Below are 12,029 nucleotides of genomic sequence, written 5' to 3'. Positions count from 1 at the left end.
TAACCTCCTATGTGTGCTCCAACCAGATAACATATCATATGCAGGGAAGGCACTGATTGTCCATAGAACAACAACCTTCATATTGAAGTTTTATTTTTTATGGGCATCGTACGTGAGAACACCGTCATCCCACAGTATTTTCAGTTCATCAATCAATGACCTCAAATATACATCCAGATTTTGGCTGAGAGACGTCGGACCAGGGATCAATAGAGACAAGAAAAGATTTTGACGCTTCATGCACAAGCTTGAAAGAAGGTTGTATGGGGTGACAAATACCGGCCAACACGAGTATGGGGTTGATCTACCCCCAAATGGATTGAATCCATCTGTACATAAACCTAGCCTAACATTTCTCACTTCGAAAGCAAAGTTTTGATGAGCACGATTAAAGTGCCTCCAAGCTTCTACGTCAACAAGATGTGTTATATTGTCTTCATCATGTCAAACTTTATTTGCATGCCATATCATTTGTTTAGCTGTCCTCGAAGACATATAAAGATGTTGCAATCTAGGGGTGAGAGGGAAGTAGCAGAGTAACTTATATGACACTTCTTTTGACCTTATTCTACAATTTTCCTTTGTCTTTGGCTTGAACTGAGGATGTCCACATGATAGATATGATCTGCTTTTTTCTTAATCTTTAAAATACAACATGCAGTGATTGAGACAAACATCTATCTTTTGATACCCCATATCTAAAGCATTGACTATGACCTTCGCACGGTAGAGATTTTGTGGCAATTTCTCATCTTTGGGCAACATACTCTTCACAATAAAGCATAGATGGTCAAAACATGATTGACTCAAATTAAACTCGCACTTCAAACTCAGTAGTTGAAGAGCTGCAGACAAGATAGTATGACTCTCACAACCATTCAACAGTGGTTCATCAACATCTCTAAGTAAGTCATAAAATGTACTAGCTACATCATTTGTTGCTTCTTCCTCTACCCCAGTTTGTGCATCACTATATTCCACAGCATAACCAATTTCCGGTCCTGCGACATCAAATATCAAATCCACATATAAATTATTGTGCACCATATCTACCCTTGCGTCATAATTATTTCAAAATTCTTCACCATGAAGCATCCAAATTTGATAACCACTAACAAAACTCTTTCTGTATAGGTGATGTCTAACGCCATGAGGTTCTACAAATTGATTGTTCTTACACATCTTGCAGAGACATCTGATCCGACCGGTGGGATCCACTGTACTGACACTTGCCATTGCAAATTCAATAAAACAGTCAACACCATCCATATATTCATGCGAGATCTCATTATCAACTATCCTACGATACATCCATTCACGGTTTACAGTCATTTTGTCCTATAATATTACAGATATTATCATCACCAGTTAAAAGAAAATATTAATAATGCTATGATGAAACAAATATCTAATTTATCTATTAATTCTTGTTTGGTGATTGTTTGTAATGCAATTTTTTTGTTTACATTAAAACGTAGATTTTTGTGTGCAATACACCATCACATCATATTTATACACATCAAAAGGATATTTAGAAATTTGAAATCGCATTACATATAACGAAACATTCATTTGAACAAAAAATTCATGATAGAATTCCACATGGATGGCATAATCAAATGAAAAAAACTTCGTGCAAGCATGGATACAGAAACATCAAACATTACAATACATTCATATCAAAATATATATCAAACATGTACCTACAACAAACACACTTCAATATCTTGCTAACAACTACCATGCCTAGCATGAAATCTGTACTCCAAAAAATAAGAACATTTCTATTCTCATGCATTAAAATCATGCTCAACATGATCTCCAAACTCCATCAAAACAGTCCTAGATATCAACAACTAAGTGAGTATGTGAACAAAAAAGTGTTACATCCAATAAACTAAATAACATGTGATGCACTAACATCACTTACTCACCATGAGTATTTACCCAATTTGAATTGCTTATGCCTTTGCATTTTTTTTTCTTATTTCTTTTTGCATTGCATTTTTAGCCATATACGATGCTTAGCACTAAGCATCACGTGTCTTTGGCTGAGCAACATACATGTGAAGTACAAATATACAACACAATACAGGGAGAAGGGCTGAGGGGTTACCTGCGAGGTCGTCGGAGATGGGATAAAAGCATCAGGGATGTCCCAAACACGAGCGAAAAAGAGGGAGAAAGGGGATGTCTGGATGGGGGTGTCAGTGGGCCAAGGGCCTGGGGAGCAAGAGGAGGGGAAGGGGGGGGGGGGACAGGTAGCGGGAAGGGGGGCGACAAGCAGCAAGCTGGGGGGCAAGAGGAGAGGGGAATGAGGGGCGATGAGCAGTGAGCTGGGGGGCAAGAGGAGAAGGGAATGGGGGGCGAGAGGAGGCGGGAAGCAGGGCGATGAGCTGGGGGGCAAGAGGAGAGGGGAATGGGGGGCGAGAGGAGGCGGGAAGCGGGGCGGCGGGTCGGAGTTACGACAGGTGGGAAGGGGGGAGGCGGGTCGACAAACGACGGAAAGGGGGGCGAGGGGCGACTGGACGTGGGGAAACAGGGGGGGGGAGTTACAACAGGCGGGAAGGGGGGCGGTGGGTTGATAGACGGCGAGAAGAGAGGCGACAATCGGTTGACCGTGGGGCAACAGGGGGGGGGGGGGTCGACAGCGGCGGGAAGGGGTGCGATGACCGGTGGGCTGTGGGGTAACAGTAGGCCGACGGGAGGAAAGCCGGAGGTGGGTCGGGGGGGTATGGGATGCTGGACGGGGAGACGCGGCGGAGAGAGAAAAGAAAAGAGAAAGAAAGGAAAAAAATTAGGGATTTACGAGAAAATTGGCTTAGGCCACATTTCGCCGCTAAGTCATCGCTATTTGGCGATGACTCAACGACGAAATAGGTTTGTCGTTGATCCATCTTTAAGTTGTAATGAATATGGCAACAAAATAAAATCCATCGCTAATTCGTCGCTCGGTTGCGACGGATTATCGACAGAAAAGTTTCCGTAGCTAAAATCGTAAATAATCGCTATTTTGGCGACAAATATTAATCTCTTGCTAATTCGTAGGCACTTTGCGACAGATTTTGTCTGTTGCAAATGTCCGTCGCTAAATAGGGTTTTTTCTTGTAGTGTTCTCTATAAAATGTGCTTAAATTTATATTGGTAAGCAATAAAAAAAATAGATCCAAACATGCCATAAATACGTAGATTTGCCACCAAACGGATCTTAAGTAGCTTGGGCTTCAAAAAGCTGAAAAATTCAATCTTGCACATTTCACAAATGAGTTTTTTTAGAGGAATTTATTTAAATGTGTGTTAATGCACATTTAAAGATAAGTTTTTTCAGAGGAATGTATTTAAATGTGTGTTGATGCACATTTAACAGATGAGTTGAGTGAGCTGGTTTTATGGGTTGTGTTATGTAAACCATAAATAAACATGAAGTAAGCCACAAGATAAATTGAATAAAAAAACAAAAAAAGATGAGATTTCGACACTCAAGCCTATATATATACGGTAAAAAAAGAAACAAAAAATCCAGTAGCAAGATGTGTAGAAATACAATGGCAAGATGCATAGCTCTCAAATCCCTAATCTCCAATACACCCAAAAACAAAGATGGCAATATATGTTAGAAAAAACACAATACACTGACAATCACAAAAAAGAAAATTACAAAACTAAACAGGTCCATACTGCAGGGGCCTGCACCCCCGAAAGAGGTTGGTGGTAAGGGCTCAAACTCTTTGTAATAATCACAAACCACATTAAAATTTTCTATTTTAAATCTCTAAAATATTTTCAGATTGGGTCTAAAATTCATAACACCCATACAACATGTGAACCAAACTTGAGCACGAGACTAGGTTCATTAATGGGTCAACCACACGGGGTTCATCAACATGAAAAAGACTCAAGTTACAACAATAGCTACATTGTTCTTTCAAATAAGCCTCTACTTTGTCAACATGAAACAAAATTAAATAATATGGATCAACTCAAGCTTGGTGTCGAGTTAGAGACTAATACCTAAAAAGCCATTTTCTTTTGTATGGATGAGCCTGAACTGTTCAGGCAAAGTGCAATTGTAGGGGTTCCTTAAGTTTTTGTTTGTTTCCTTATCATATAAGGGAATCGACATTAATAGGATTGGTATAAATTTCTAGAAACTTTTTCCGCTCTGCCTTTCTTGTGAACTATTTTCCTTGCAAAGAGGTGGGACATGCTGCTTACGGACTTCTCTCACCTTATTGCTTTTTAATATGATGCATTCATATCACCCTTGAATCGGCTATTTTTTAATAAATGTAAAAAAATACTAAAATTTATTATTTTTATTTTAAAATATTATTTTAATGGTTGATTTTAACATGTGTCATGTTCTGATTGACACAGTGTTTTTTATTATTTTTTTGTCGATACAGAACAATTCACTTGAGTATCGGCTGATACAGCTGAATAGTTGGCCAAACGATTTAGGGCCGATACTGATACTTACAACATTGGTCCTAAAGTCTAAATTTTGTAATTATACACTTTTTTTTCTTCCTCAGGCAAAGGAAAACCTGTGATCGTTGCAAATTTTTTTTCTTTTATTCCTTTTTAGGGGAAGAAAGAAAAAAACTCTCGCAAGGTCTCATTTGACCTTTTGTAAAGATGTTTTGAAATTACTCGCCTCCGTTTTGAAATTTGCAAGAAAATGGTGAGACAAGATTCACTCATCGGTATGAGGTTCAACCGTTCCTGGCGCCTTTACCAAGGGTAATTGAACCAAGGATCAAATTTATGCCTTTGACTTGCCTAAATTTGTTTAAGAAATTATTCTAAGTCCTAGATGCATATTGAATCAAGCTTGTGTTTTATGACAATGCATGCTTTTTTGAAGATAATTGCTTTGATTTTGAGATGTTTGGAGAATATTTTTAATTTTCAAGTGAATTTCAAATTTTGATCTGAAAATATGCATTGAAAACTTATTTAAAGACTTTTAGAATGATTTTGAAGATCACTTAGGTTTCATTAAATTGATGAGACTGATAATACAACTTGGGATTTGAACTTTGTGATTTGAACTTTTAAAAATTGAAATTGCAATTAAAATTGAAAGTAAAAATTGAATTTTTGAATTTAAGAATTGAAATTTAAATTCAAAATTTGACAAATGAAAATCGAAAGTTGAAAAGAATGAAATTGAAAATGGAATTTGAGATTTTGAAAGATTTAAAATTTGAAATTGAATTTGGATTTAATATTTGAAAATGAAAGTTTAATCGAAATTTGAAATTTGATCTTTTTGAGAAAATGAAGTTTGAAATTAGAATTCAAAATGAAAAATTGAAATCAAAATTTCAAGTTTGAAATTAAAAATGGATTTGCTTTGAATTTTGGAAGTTTGGAAATTAAAATTGAATTTGAGGTTTATTTAGAAAATTGAATTTGAGATCTAAAATAAAGAAATCAAAAGTAAAAATTTGAATTTCTTCTTTTCTTTTTTTGATTTAAAGTGGAAAATCGATATTGAAAGTTAGAATTATTTTGAAAAGAGGATTTTTATAAAAACTCAAAAAGTTGAAAATACTTTGAATAATTTTTGAAAATATTTCAAAAATCACTTGGAAAATACTTTGAAATAATACTTTGAATGATTTAAAAGAATGAAAAATAATGAAATGATACAATTCTATCCTGAATGATGAATGTATTTAAAAAGAATTTATTTGAAATTAGAATTAAAATCAAATTTCATTTTTAATAGAATTAAAACAAGATTAAAACTTTAATATATTCATGACTATGGTCACAAACATATTCTAATTTTAATCTTTATCTAAATTCCAATAAAGAATGAAATAAATTTTTATGCTTTTGAATTAAAACAAGATTTAATTTTCGTATATTTATGACTATGACCATGAATATACTTTGATTTAATCTTTATTTTAGATTGTAATAAATGAAGAAAAATATATTTGAAATATGATGATCTTTTAAAATGAATTATATTTTAACAAAGAATAACAATTTTAAGTATTATTCATATCCCGACTATGGAAGTGAATACAAATTTTTCTTAACATTATTTATCCTTTATTAAATGTTGCACGTGCCATTCATGTTTTTTCATAGTGAATTAAAAATAAAATAAAATAAATAAATATAATAATTCATTATGAGAAATTGAAACTAATCTATATGCTCATTCATTCTAAACTTAGTATAAAGTAAATTTCTCATTAATGAATTATTACAACACTTTACATCAATTAAAAATAAAGAAAAGAAAATCTTGCAAAATGAACAAATATGTTAAAAATAAATATAGGCATTTTATGAATTTTCTTTAATTATTGAAAAATTAAAATAAAATCCAAGATTTGCCTATTTATGCCCCCCCCCCCCAAAAAAAAAATCCATAAACATGTCAAAAATTTTATATGGATAAACTAAAACTAAAATTAAAGAAAACCCATTTTACGAATTTTGAAAATGAGTTTTCATTAAAGAGGACACATCAAAACAAGTTGAAGTGAAACTTGAGAAATGCTTAAAAGGGTAAAATGATAGTGTTCCAACTTTTGATCAGAATAAAATATGAAAACTTTTTATAAATTTTTAAAAATTTAAAGAGATAAACTAGACATATAAAGGAGAAATCTTTAATTTACAGATCTAGAAAATGATCTCCCATAAGAGAGATCTCATCTAATCAAGTTGATCAAAAATCTGTAAAAGCCTGTGAAAGAAAATTCAACAAGTTGAAGTGAAGCTTGAGAAATGCTTAAAAGGGTAAAATGATAGTGTTCCGACTTTTGATCAGAATCAAATATGAAAACTTCTTATAAATTTTTGAAAATTTAGAGAGATAAACTAGACATATAAAGGAAAAATCTTCAATTTACAGATCTAGAAAATGATCTTCCATAAGGAAGATCTCATATAATCAAGTTGATCAAAAATCTGTAAAATCATGTGAAAGAAAATTCAACAGGTTTCTGATTTTTTATCCGAATGACAGATGAAAATTTAATGAAAAATTATGAACATTTACATGCATAAACTAGACATTATAAGGAGAAAACTCTTATTTATATATCTAAAAAATGATCTTCTATTAGGGAGATATGAATGTAACAAGTTAGTTTTAAGTCAAAATAATGTCTGTAATTGTAAAGAGACAAGGTTTCGACTTAAAATGCAAATTAAATATAAATATTCATTTAAATTTATAAAAATTTATATAAAAAAACTAGACATGCATATAGAGAGGATCCTTTTTACAGATCTGAAAAATGATCTTCTATTAGGGAGATATCATTGAAACAAAATTGGCTAAAAATTAGACCACAAAAGTGACATAGTAAAATGTAGTTGTAGTTTTTGGCCAAAAATAGATAACAAAACACCATAGAAATTGATGAAAATTTACATGAAGAAATTAGACTCAATGCTGGAGATTTTTCTTTTTACAGATTTGAAAGGTCATCTCTGGTTAGAGAGGAATCACTCAAACAAGTTTGGCTAATTTCAGGGAAAATCTGGACGAGGCTAAACAGTAGGGTTCGAATCCCATTTCTTTTAGGGTTCAAAACACATCAAAATGATCTGATTTTTGGTGTGGATCTCAAAATGATGATGCAGTAAAAAAATTAGATCAAAATAACATATAATTATATGCGAAATGATGTGAGCAAAAACAGACCAGAATGAAAAATATTATCTCAACACAATTGAATGGAATTGAATATCAAAATGGATTGATCCAATGATCAAAACGTGAGATCTATCATTCTAGATCATTGATGATAATGAAAATGATATAAAATATAAATGAAAGCATATGAAATGAAATCAAAAGCATTGAGGCATAAATTGAAATTGATTTTGCCCATAGAATGTAGAATTTGATCTATTGAAGATCAAATCCTAATTCTAAATGGCTAAAATGAAAATGCATAAAGTAAATAGCAAATTGAATGGATCAAAGCATAGAAAATAAAAAATTACATGGAATTGAACTAAATCTACATTACTATTATATGAAATTGAAAGAAAATGCAAGAAAGAAGGGAAGAAAAAGAGGGGGGCGAGTTTTGAGAAATTGAAAGAAATAGAAAGAAAAGAGAAAAAAAATCAAAAGAGAAGGAGAGAGATGACCTACCTTGGGCTTCTTCTTCCTTGCTCTAGCTACCACCTTCAAGCTTGAGCTACCAAATGCCAAGGATGAGAGTTTTCTTCTTTGGAAAACTCTTCACTCCTAGATGAGAAAAGGCGAAGGGAGAGGAGAAGGGAAGAGAAAGAGAAAACTTTTTTTTTTGTTCTCTCAATTTCTCAAACTCCAACTTGATGAGATGAGAAACCTCCAAGGGGTATATTTATAGTTGAAGAATGGAGTTGGCTTTTGCAAAACTTTAGATATAAGACTAAAAATTCTCAAAAGTAAAAGCCAAGCACATTTGAGCATTTTTCTTTTTTGTAAAGGGGCATAAATGCCCTTTTGGAAAAGTTTTTACACATGGCACCCTTGCTTGCACATGGGTGCCTATGTGGCAAGGGGGGGCTCACATGGGGTTGGCGCCAACCCCATGTGGGTCTTTTCCTACTTTGTAAATGGGCAAAAGTGCCCTTTGTGAAATCTTTTGACACATGGCACCCTCTTGCAAGGGGGTGCCCATGTGTGTCTTTTTTTTATTTTAGAGATGGGCAAAATGAGATTTTTTTGAAAAATTTGACACATGGAATCACCTTGTGGATGATGATCATGTGGGTTTTTAAAATCAAGGGAATTTTTAAAGGTACTTTGAAAAACGATTTTGGTTAAAAATGCCAAGTGGAGTCCCTCTTTTGAAAATACTTTTTTTGATTTTGAAAGATTAAAAAGGGGAATGAATATGAGAATGAAAAGAGGAATTTTTGGAATTAATTGAACTTCAAAATTCAAATTTTGATTTATAAAGTCTGAATTGGGCAAAACCGGATCCAGATTGAAATTTTGAGAATTTTTGCAAAACATTGATTTTGGTTTCTGAAATTTCAAAGTTTATTTTGAAATTGGGGACAAAAATTGGATTTTGAATTTGAAATTAAAATCCACAAATTGATTTTGAATAAAAATTGGATTTTGAAAATAGATCTAGATCCATTTTGATATTTCGCAATCCAAACTAAATTTTGAACTGGATCCAAGGCATTTTTCAAAGGATTTTTGAAATTCAAAAGGTTATTTTTTTTAAATTGGGGATAAAGATTGGATTTTGAATTTGAATTTGAAAATCCCTAATTAATTTTGAATAAAAATTACATTTTGAAACTGGTTCTGGATCCATTTTGATATTTCAAAACCTGAATTGAAATTTGAACTGGATCCAGGATGTTTTTTAAAGGATTTTTGCAAAATGATGAATTTTGATTTAAAATCCAAAGATTGATTTTGAAACTAGAATAAAAATTGGGTTTTTGAAAGGGATCTGGATCCAAAGTTGTTGAAAAGATTGGATCTGGATCTCGATTTGAAGAAAATTGGTTCAAAAATGGGAATCGAACCCTAAATTATGGATTTATGAATAATCACAAATGAAAAAAGCCTCAAATTCATAATAAAATTAAGATTTTGATTTTGGATCTTAGATCCAATTCCTGAGAATGGAATTGAATCTTAGATCTGAATGAGAAATCAAGAGGTGAAATTGCATCTCAGATGTTAAATGAATCTGAGTTTAGAAATTCAATTGAATTGAATTTCTGAATGGACCAGATGGATCCAAACTGAAATGGATCCAAAGTTGCTTAATTGAGTCATGGATATCTGATGAGATATTCCAGGTTCAAAGAATGAAATCGAACTCTGGATATGGATTTCTGAACAAATCAAATAAAAAATCCGGGCCTAAGAAGAAATTAGACATTAAATCCGACATTGGATCCAATATCTGAATTAAAATGGACCAGATCTCAGATATTGATAAAATATTAGGTGAAGGAATGAATCCGAGTCTAAATTTGGGGTTTGTCCCAATTCAAAAATTGTTGAAAACAGTGTCCCAGATAATTTTATTTTTTCGGGTCTTCGCCTTGCAGGGGCTGAAACATGGCACTAAACTAGTCTGAACTAATTTGAGCTGGACTGACTCTGAATTAGAAGCCAGTTATACTCAGATGAACTAATTTTGGAGCTTAATCACTAGCTCAACCAACTGGAGTCAGCTCGATCTGGACTGTATCAAGCTCAAACGAGCTGAAACGATGGTCTGAGTGTAAAAACATGACTTTGAACTGAAACTGAGCTATTCAAACTCCTGGTGAACTTAGATCAGACTCATTGGGATGAGATCGACTGAATTTGACTAACTCGCAGACAATTTGGTTAAGATTTGCGCTAAAGTGAGCTGATTTGGCCTGAAACAAGCTAAATTAGCTGAAATGGTCAGGATTCACTCCTCGCGAGCTCAGGAGAGCTAGAAATGATAAACATTTTAACTTCTCTGAACTTTGAGATGAGTTTGGTTGAATCTAGCTGACGAAAGGTCTAAGGGTGACTTAGTGGTAAAATAGTAATTTTATTGACTGGACGAGGTAAAACTGACCTCTAGACTAGGGTAGACTTAGAGAGACTCTATATCGCCCTGCAGGGAACTGACATCTGTGAAATGAGGATGTCTGGAATAGACTTAAAAAATTTGAGGTGTTTACAAAACCCCACTTGAGACAAGATACAAATTATAAAGAGAGGCTCACAAACACTGATCAGAATAAATCTCATGAGTGTTTGGTGTAATTAGCACTGTGAAGTTGTGGAACAGTTCCAAACTCTTGTTGACAAAAAGACTTGTTCTTGTGAAAAGTGGTAGGAAACTGAAATTTCATGCATCCTGAAGAGGGGTGAATTACCACCATTTCATTGAATTTTCAAGGCCCACAAGTTAGAAATGTCCTATACTGGTTTCGCATTCATGCTGATGGCAAATAATGTTCTCCATAAAGTTCCCATTAACGACACATAGTTTTTTTGCTACCACCTGAAGAGAAGGCAGTCAGCTATGTCATAGGGACATGCCATTTTGGTGGTGTGTTCCGGGTGGCACGAGTGGACACAGACACTAAGGACAATATTATTTTATAATATTTTAAGGTTTTATTCTGATAAAAATGTATTTTTTTTAATAATATAAAAACTATTATTGATGCATAAAATGGTCAAGAAATACATACGTTTGATTGATTTTTGATGCATAAAATCATGAACTTGAAGTTTTATAATGCATTAAAAAACAGGCGTTGGGATGGTTGTACATATACAAGGATGACTGGTCACAAAAGCTTCGCTCCCCTGGGAAGGGCGAGTTGTGAATGTGACCAAGTTGAAGGGATGTCACAAGTTTTACCAACCAGTAGGGGTGGGCAACCGGCTGGGCCAAGCCGACCCGGCCTGCCGTGGACCGGGTTTGGGTTAAGGTTTTAGGCTCGAGCCTGTTAGGTACCGGGATGAAACCCGGCCCATTATATATGTGGGCCGGGCTTGGGCCAAAATTTTTTATTATTTTTTTAATAATATAAAAACTAAAAAATTAACTATTACTATAATTATAACCTAATTAGTCAGATTTATTTTATGAAAACTAAAAAGATAATTAATTGAGTGCATGGGATTTTGAAAACTTGTTAATTATTACTATTTACAAATAGCTTTGGGTTGGGCTGAGCCGAATCTGGCCTAATTCACATTGGCCCAATGATTGGGCCATGGGCTGCTCTTCAAACCCGAGCTTGTAAAGAATCGAGCCAAAATCCAGCCCGTTAGCCATATCCTGGCCGAGTTGCACTTAAGCCCAGTGAACCAAGCTCTAAAGGGGCCTGGGCTGTTGCCCACCCATTCCAACCCGATGTCAGCCAATGTGCAGTCAGTGATTGTGGGGAGGGGTGGTTTTCCTCTTGAATTATCCAAAAAAAAAAAAAAAAAACAAATATATATATATATATATATATATATATATATATATATATATATATATATATATATATATATATATATATATATATATATATATATATAT

The sequence above is a fragment of the Nuphar pumila genome, chromosome 10 (assembly GCF_984573655.1).
Source record: "Nuphar pumila chromosome 10, dmNupPumi1.hap1.1, whole genome shotgun sequence".
Lineage (NCBI taxonomy): Eukaryota > Viridiplantae > Streptophyta > Magnoliopsida > Nymphaeales > Nymphaeaceae > Nuphar > Nuphar pumila.
This window is presented reverse-complemented; position numbering follows the sequence as displayed.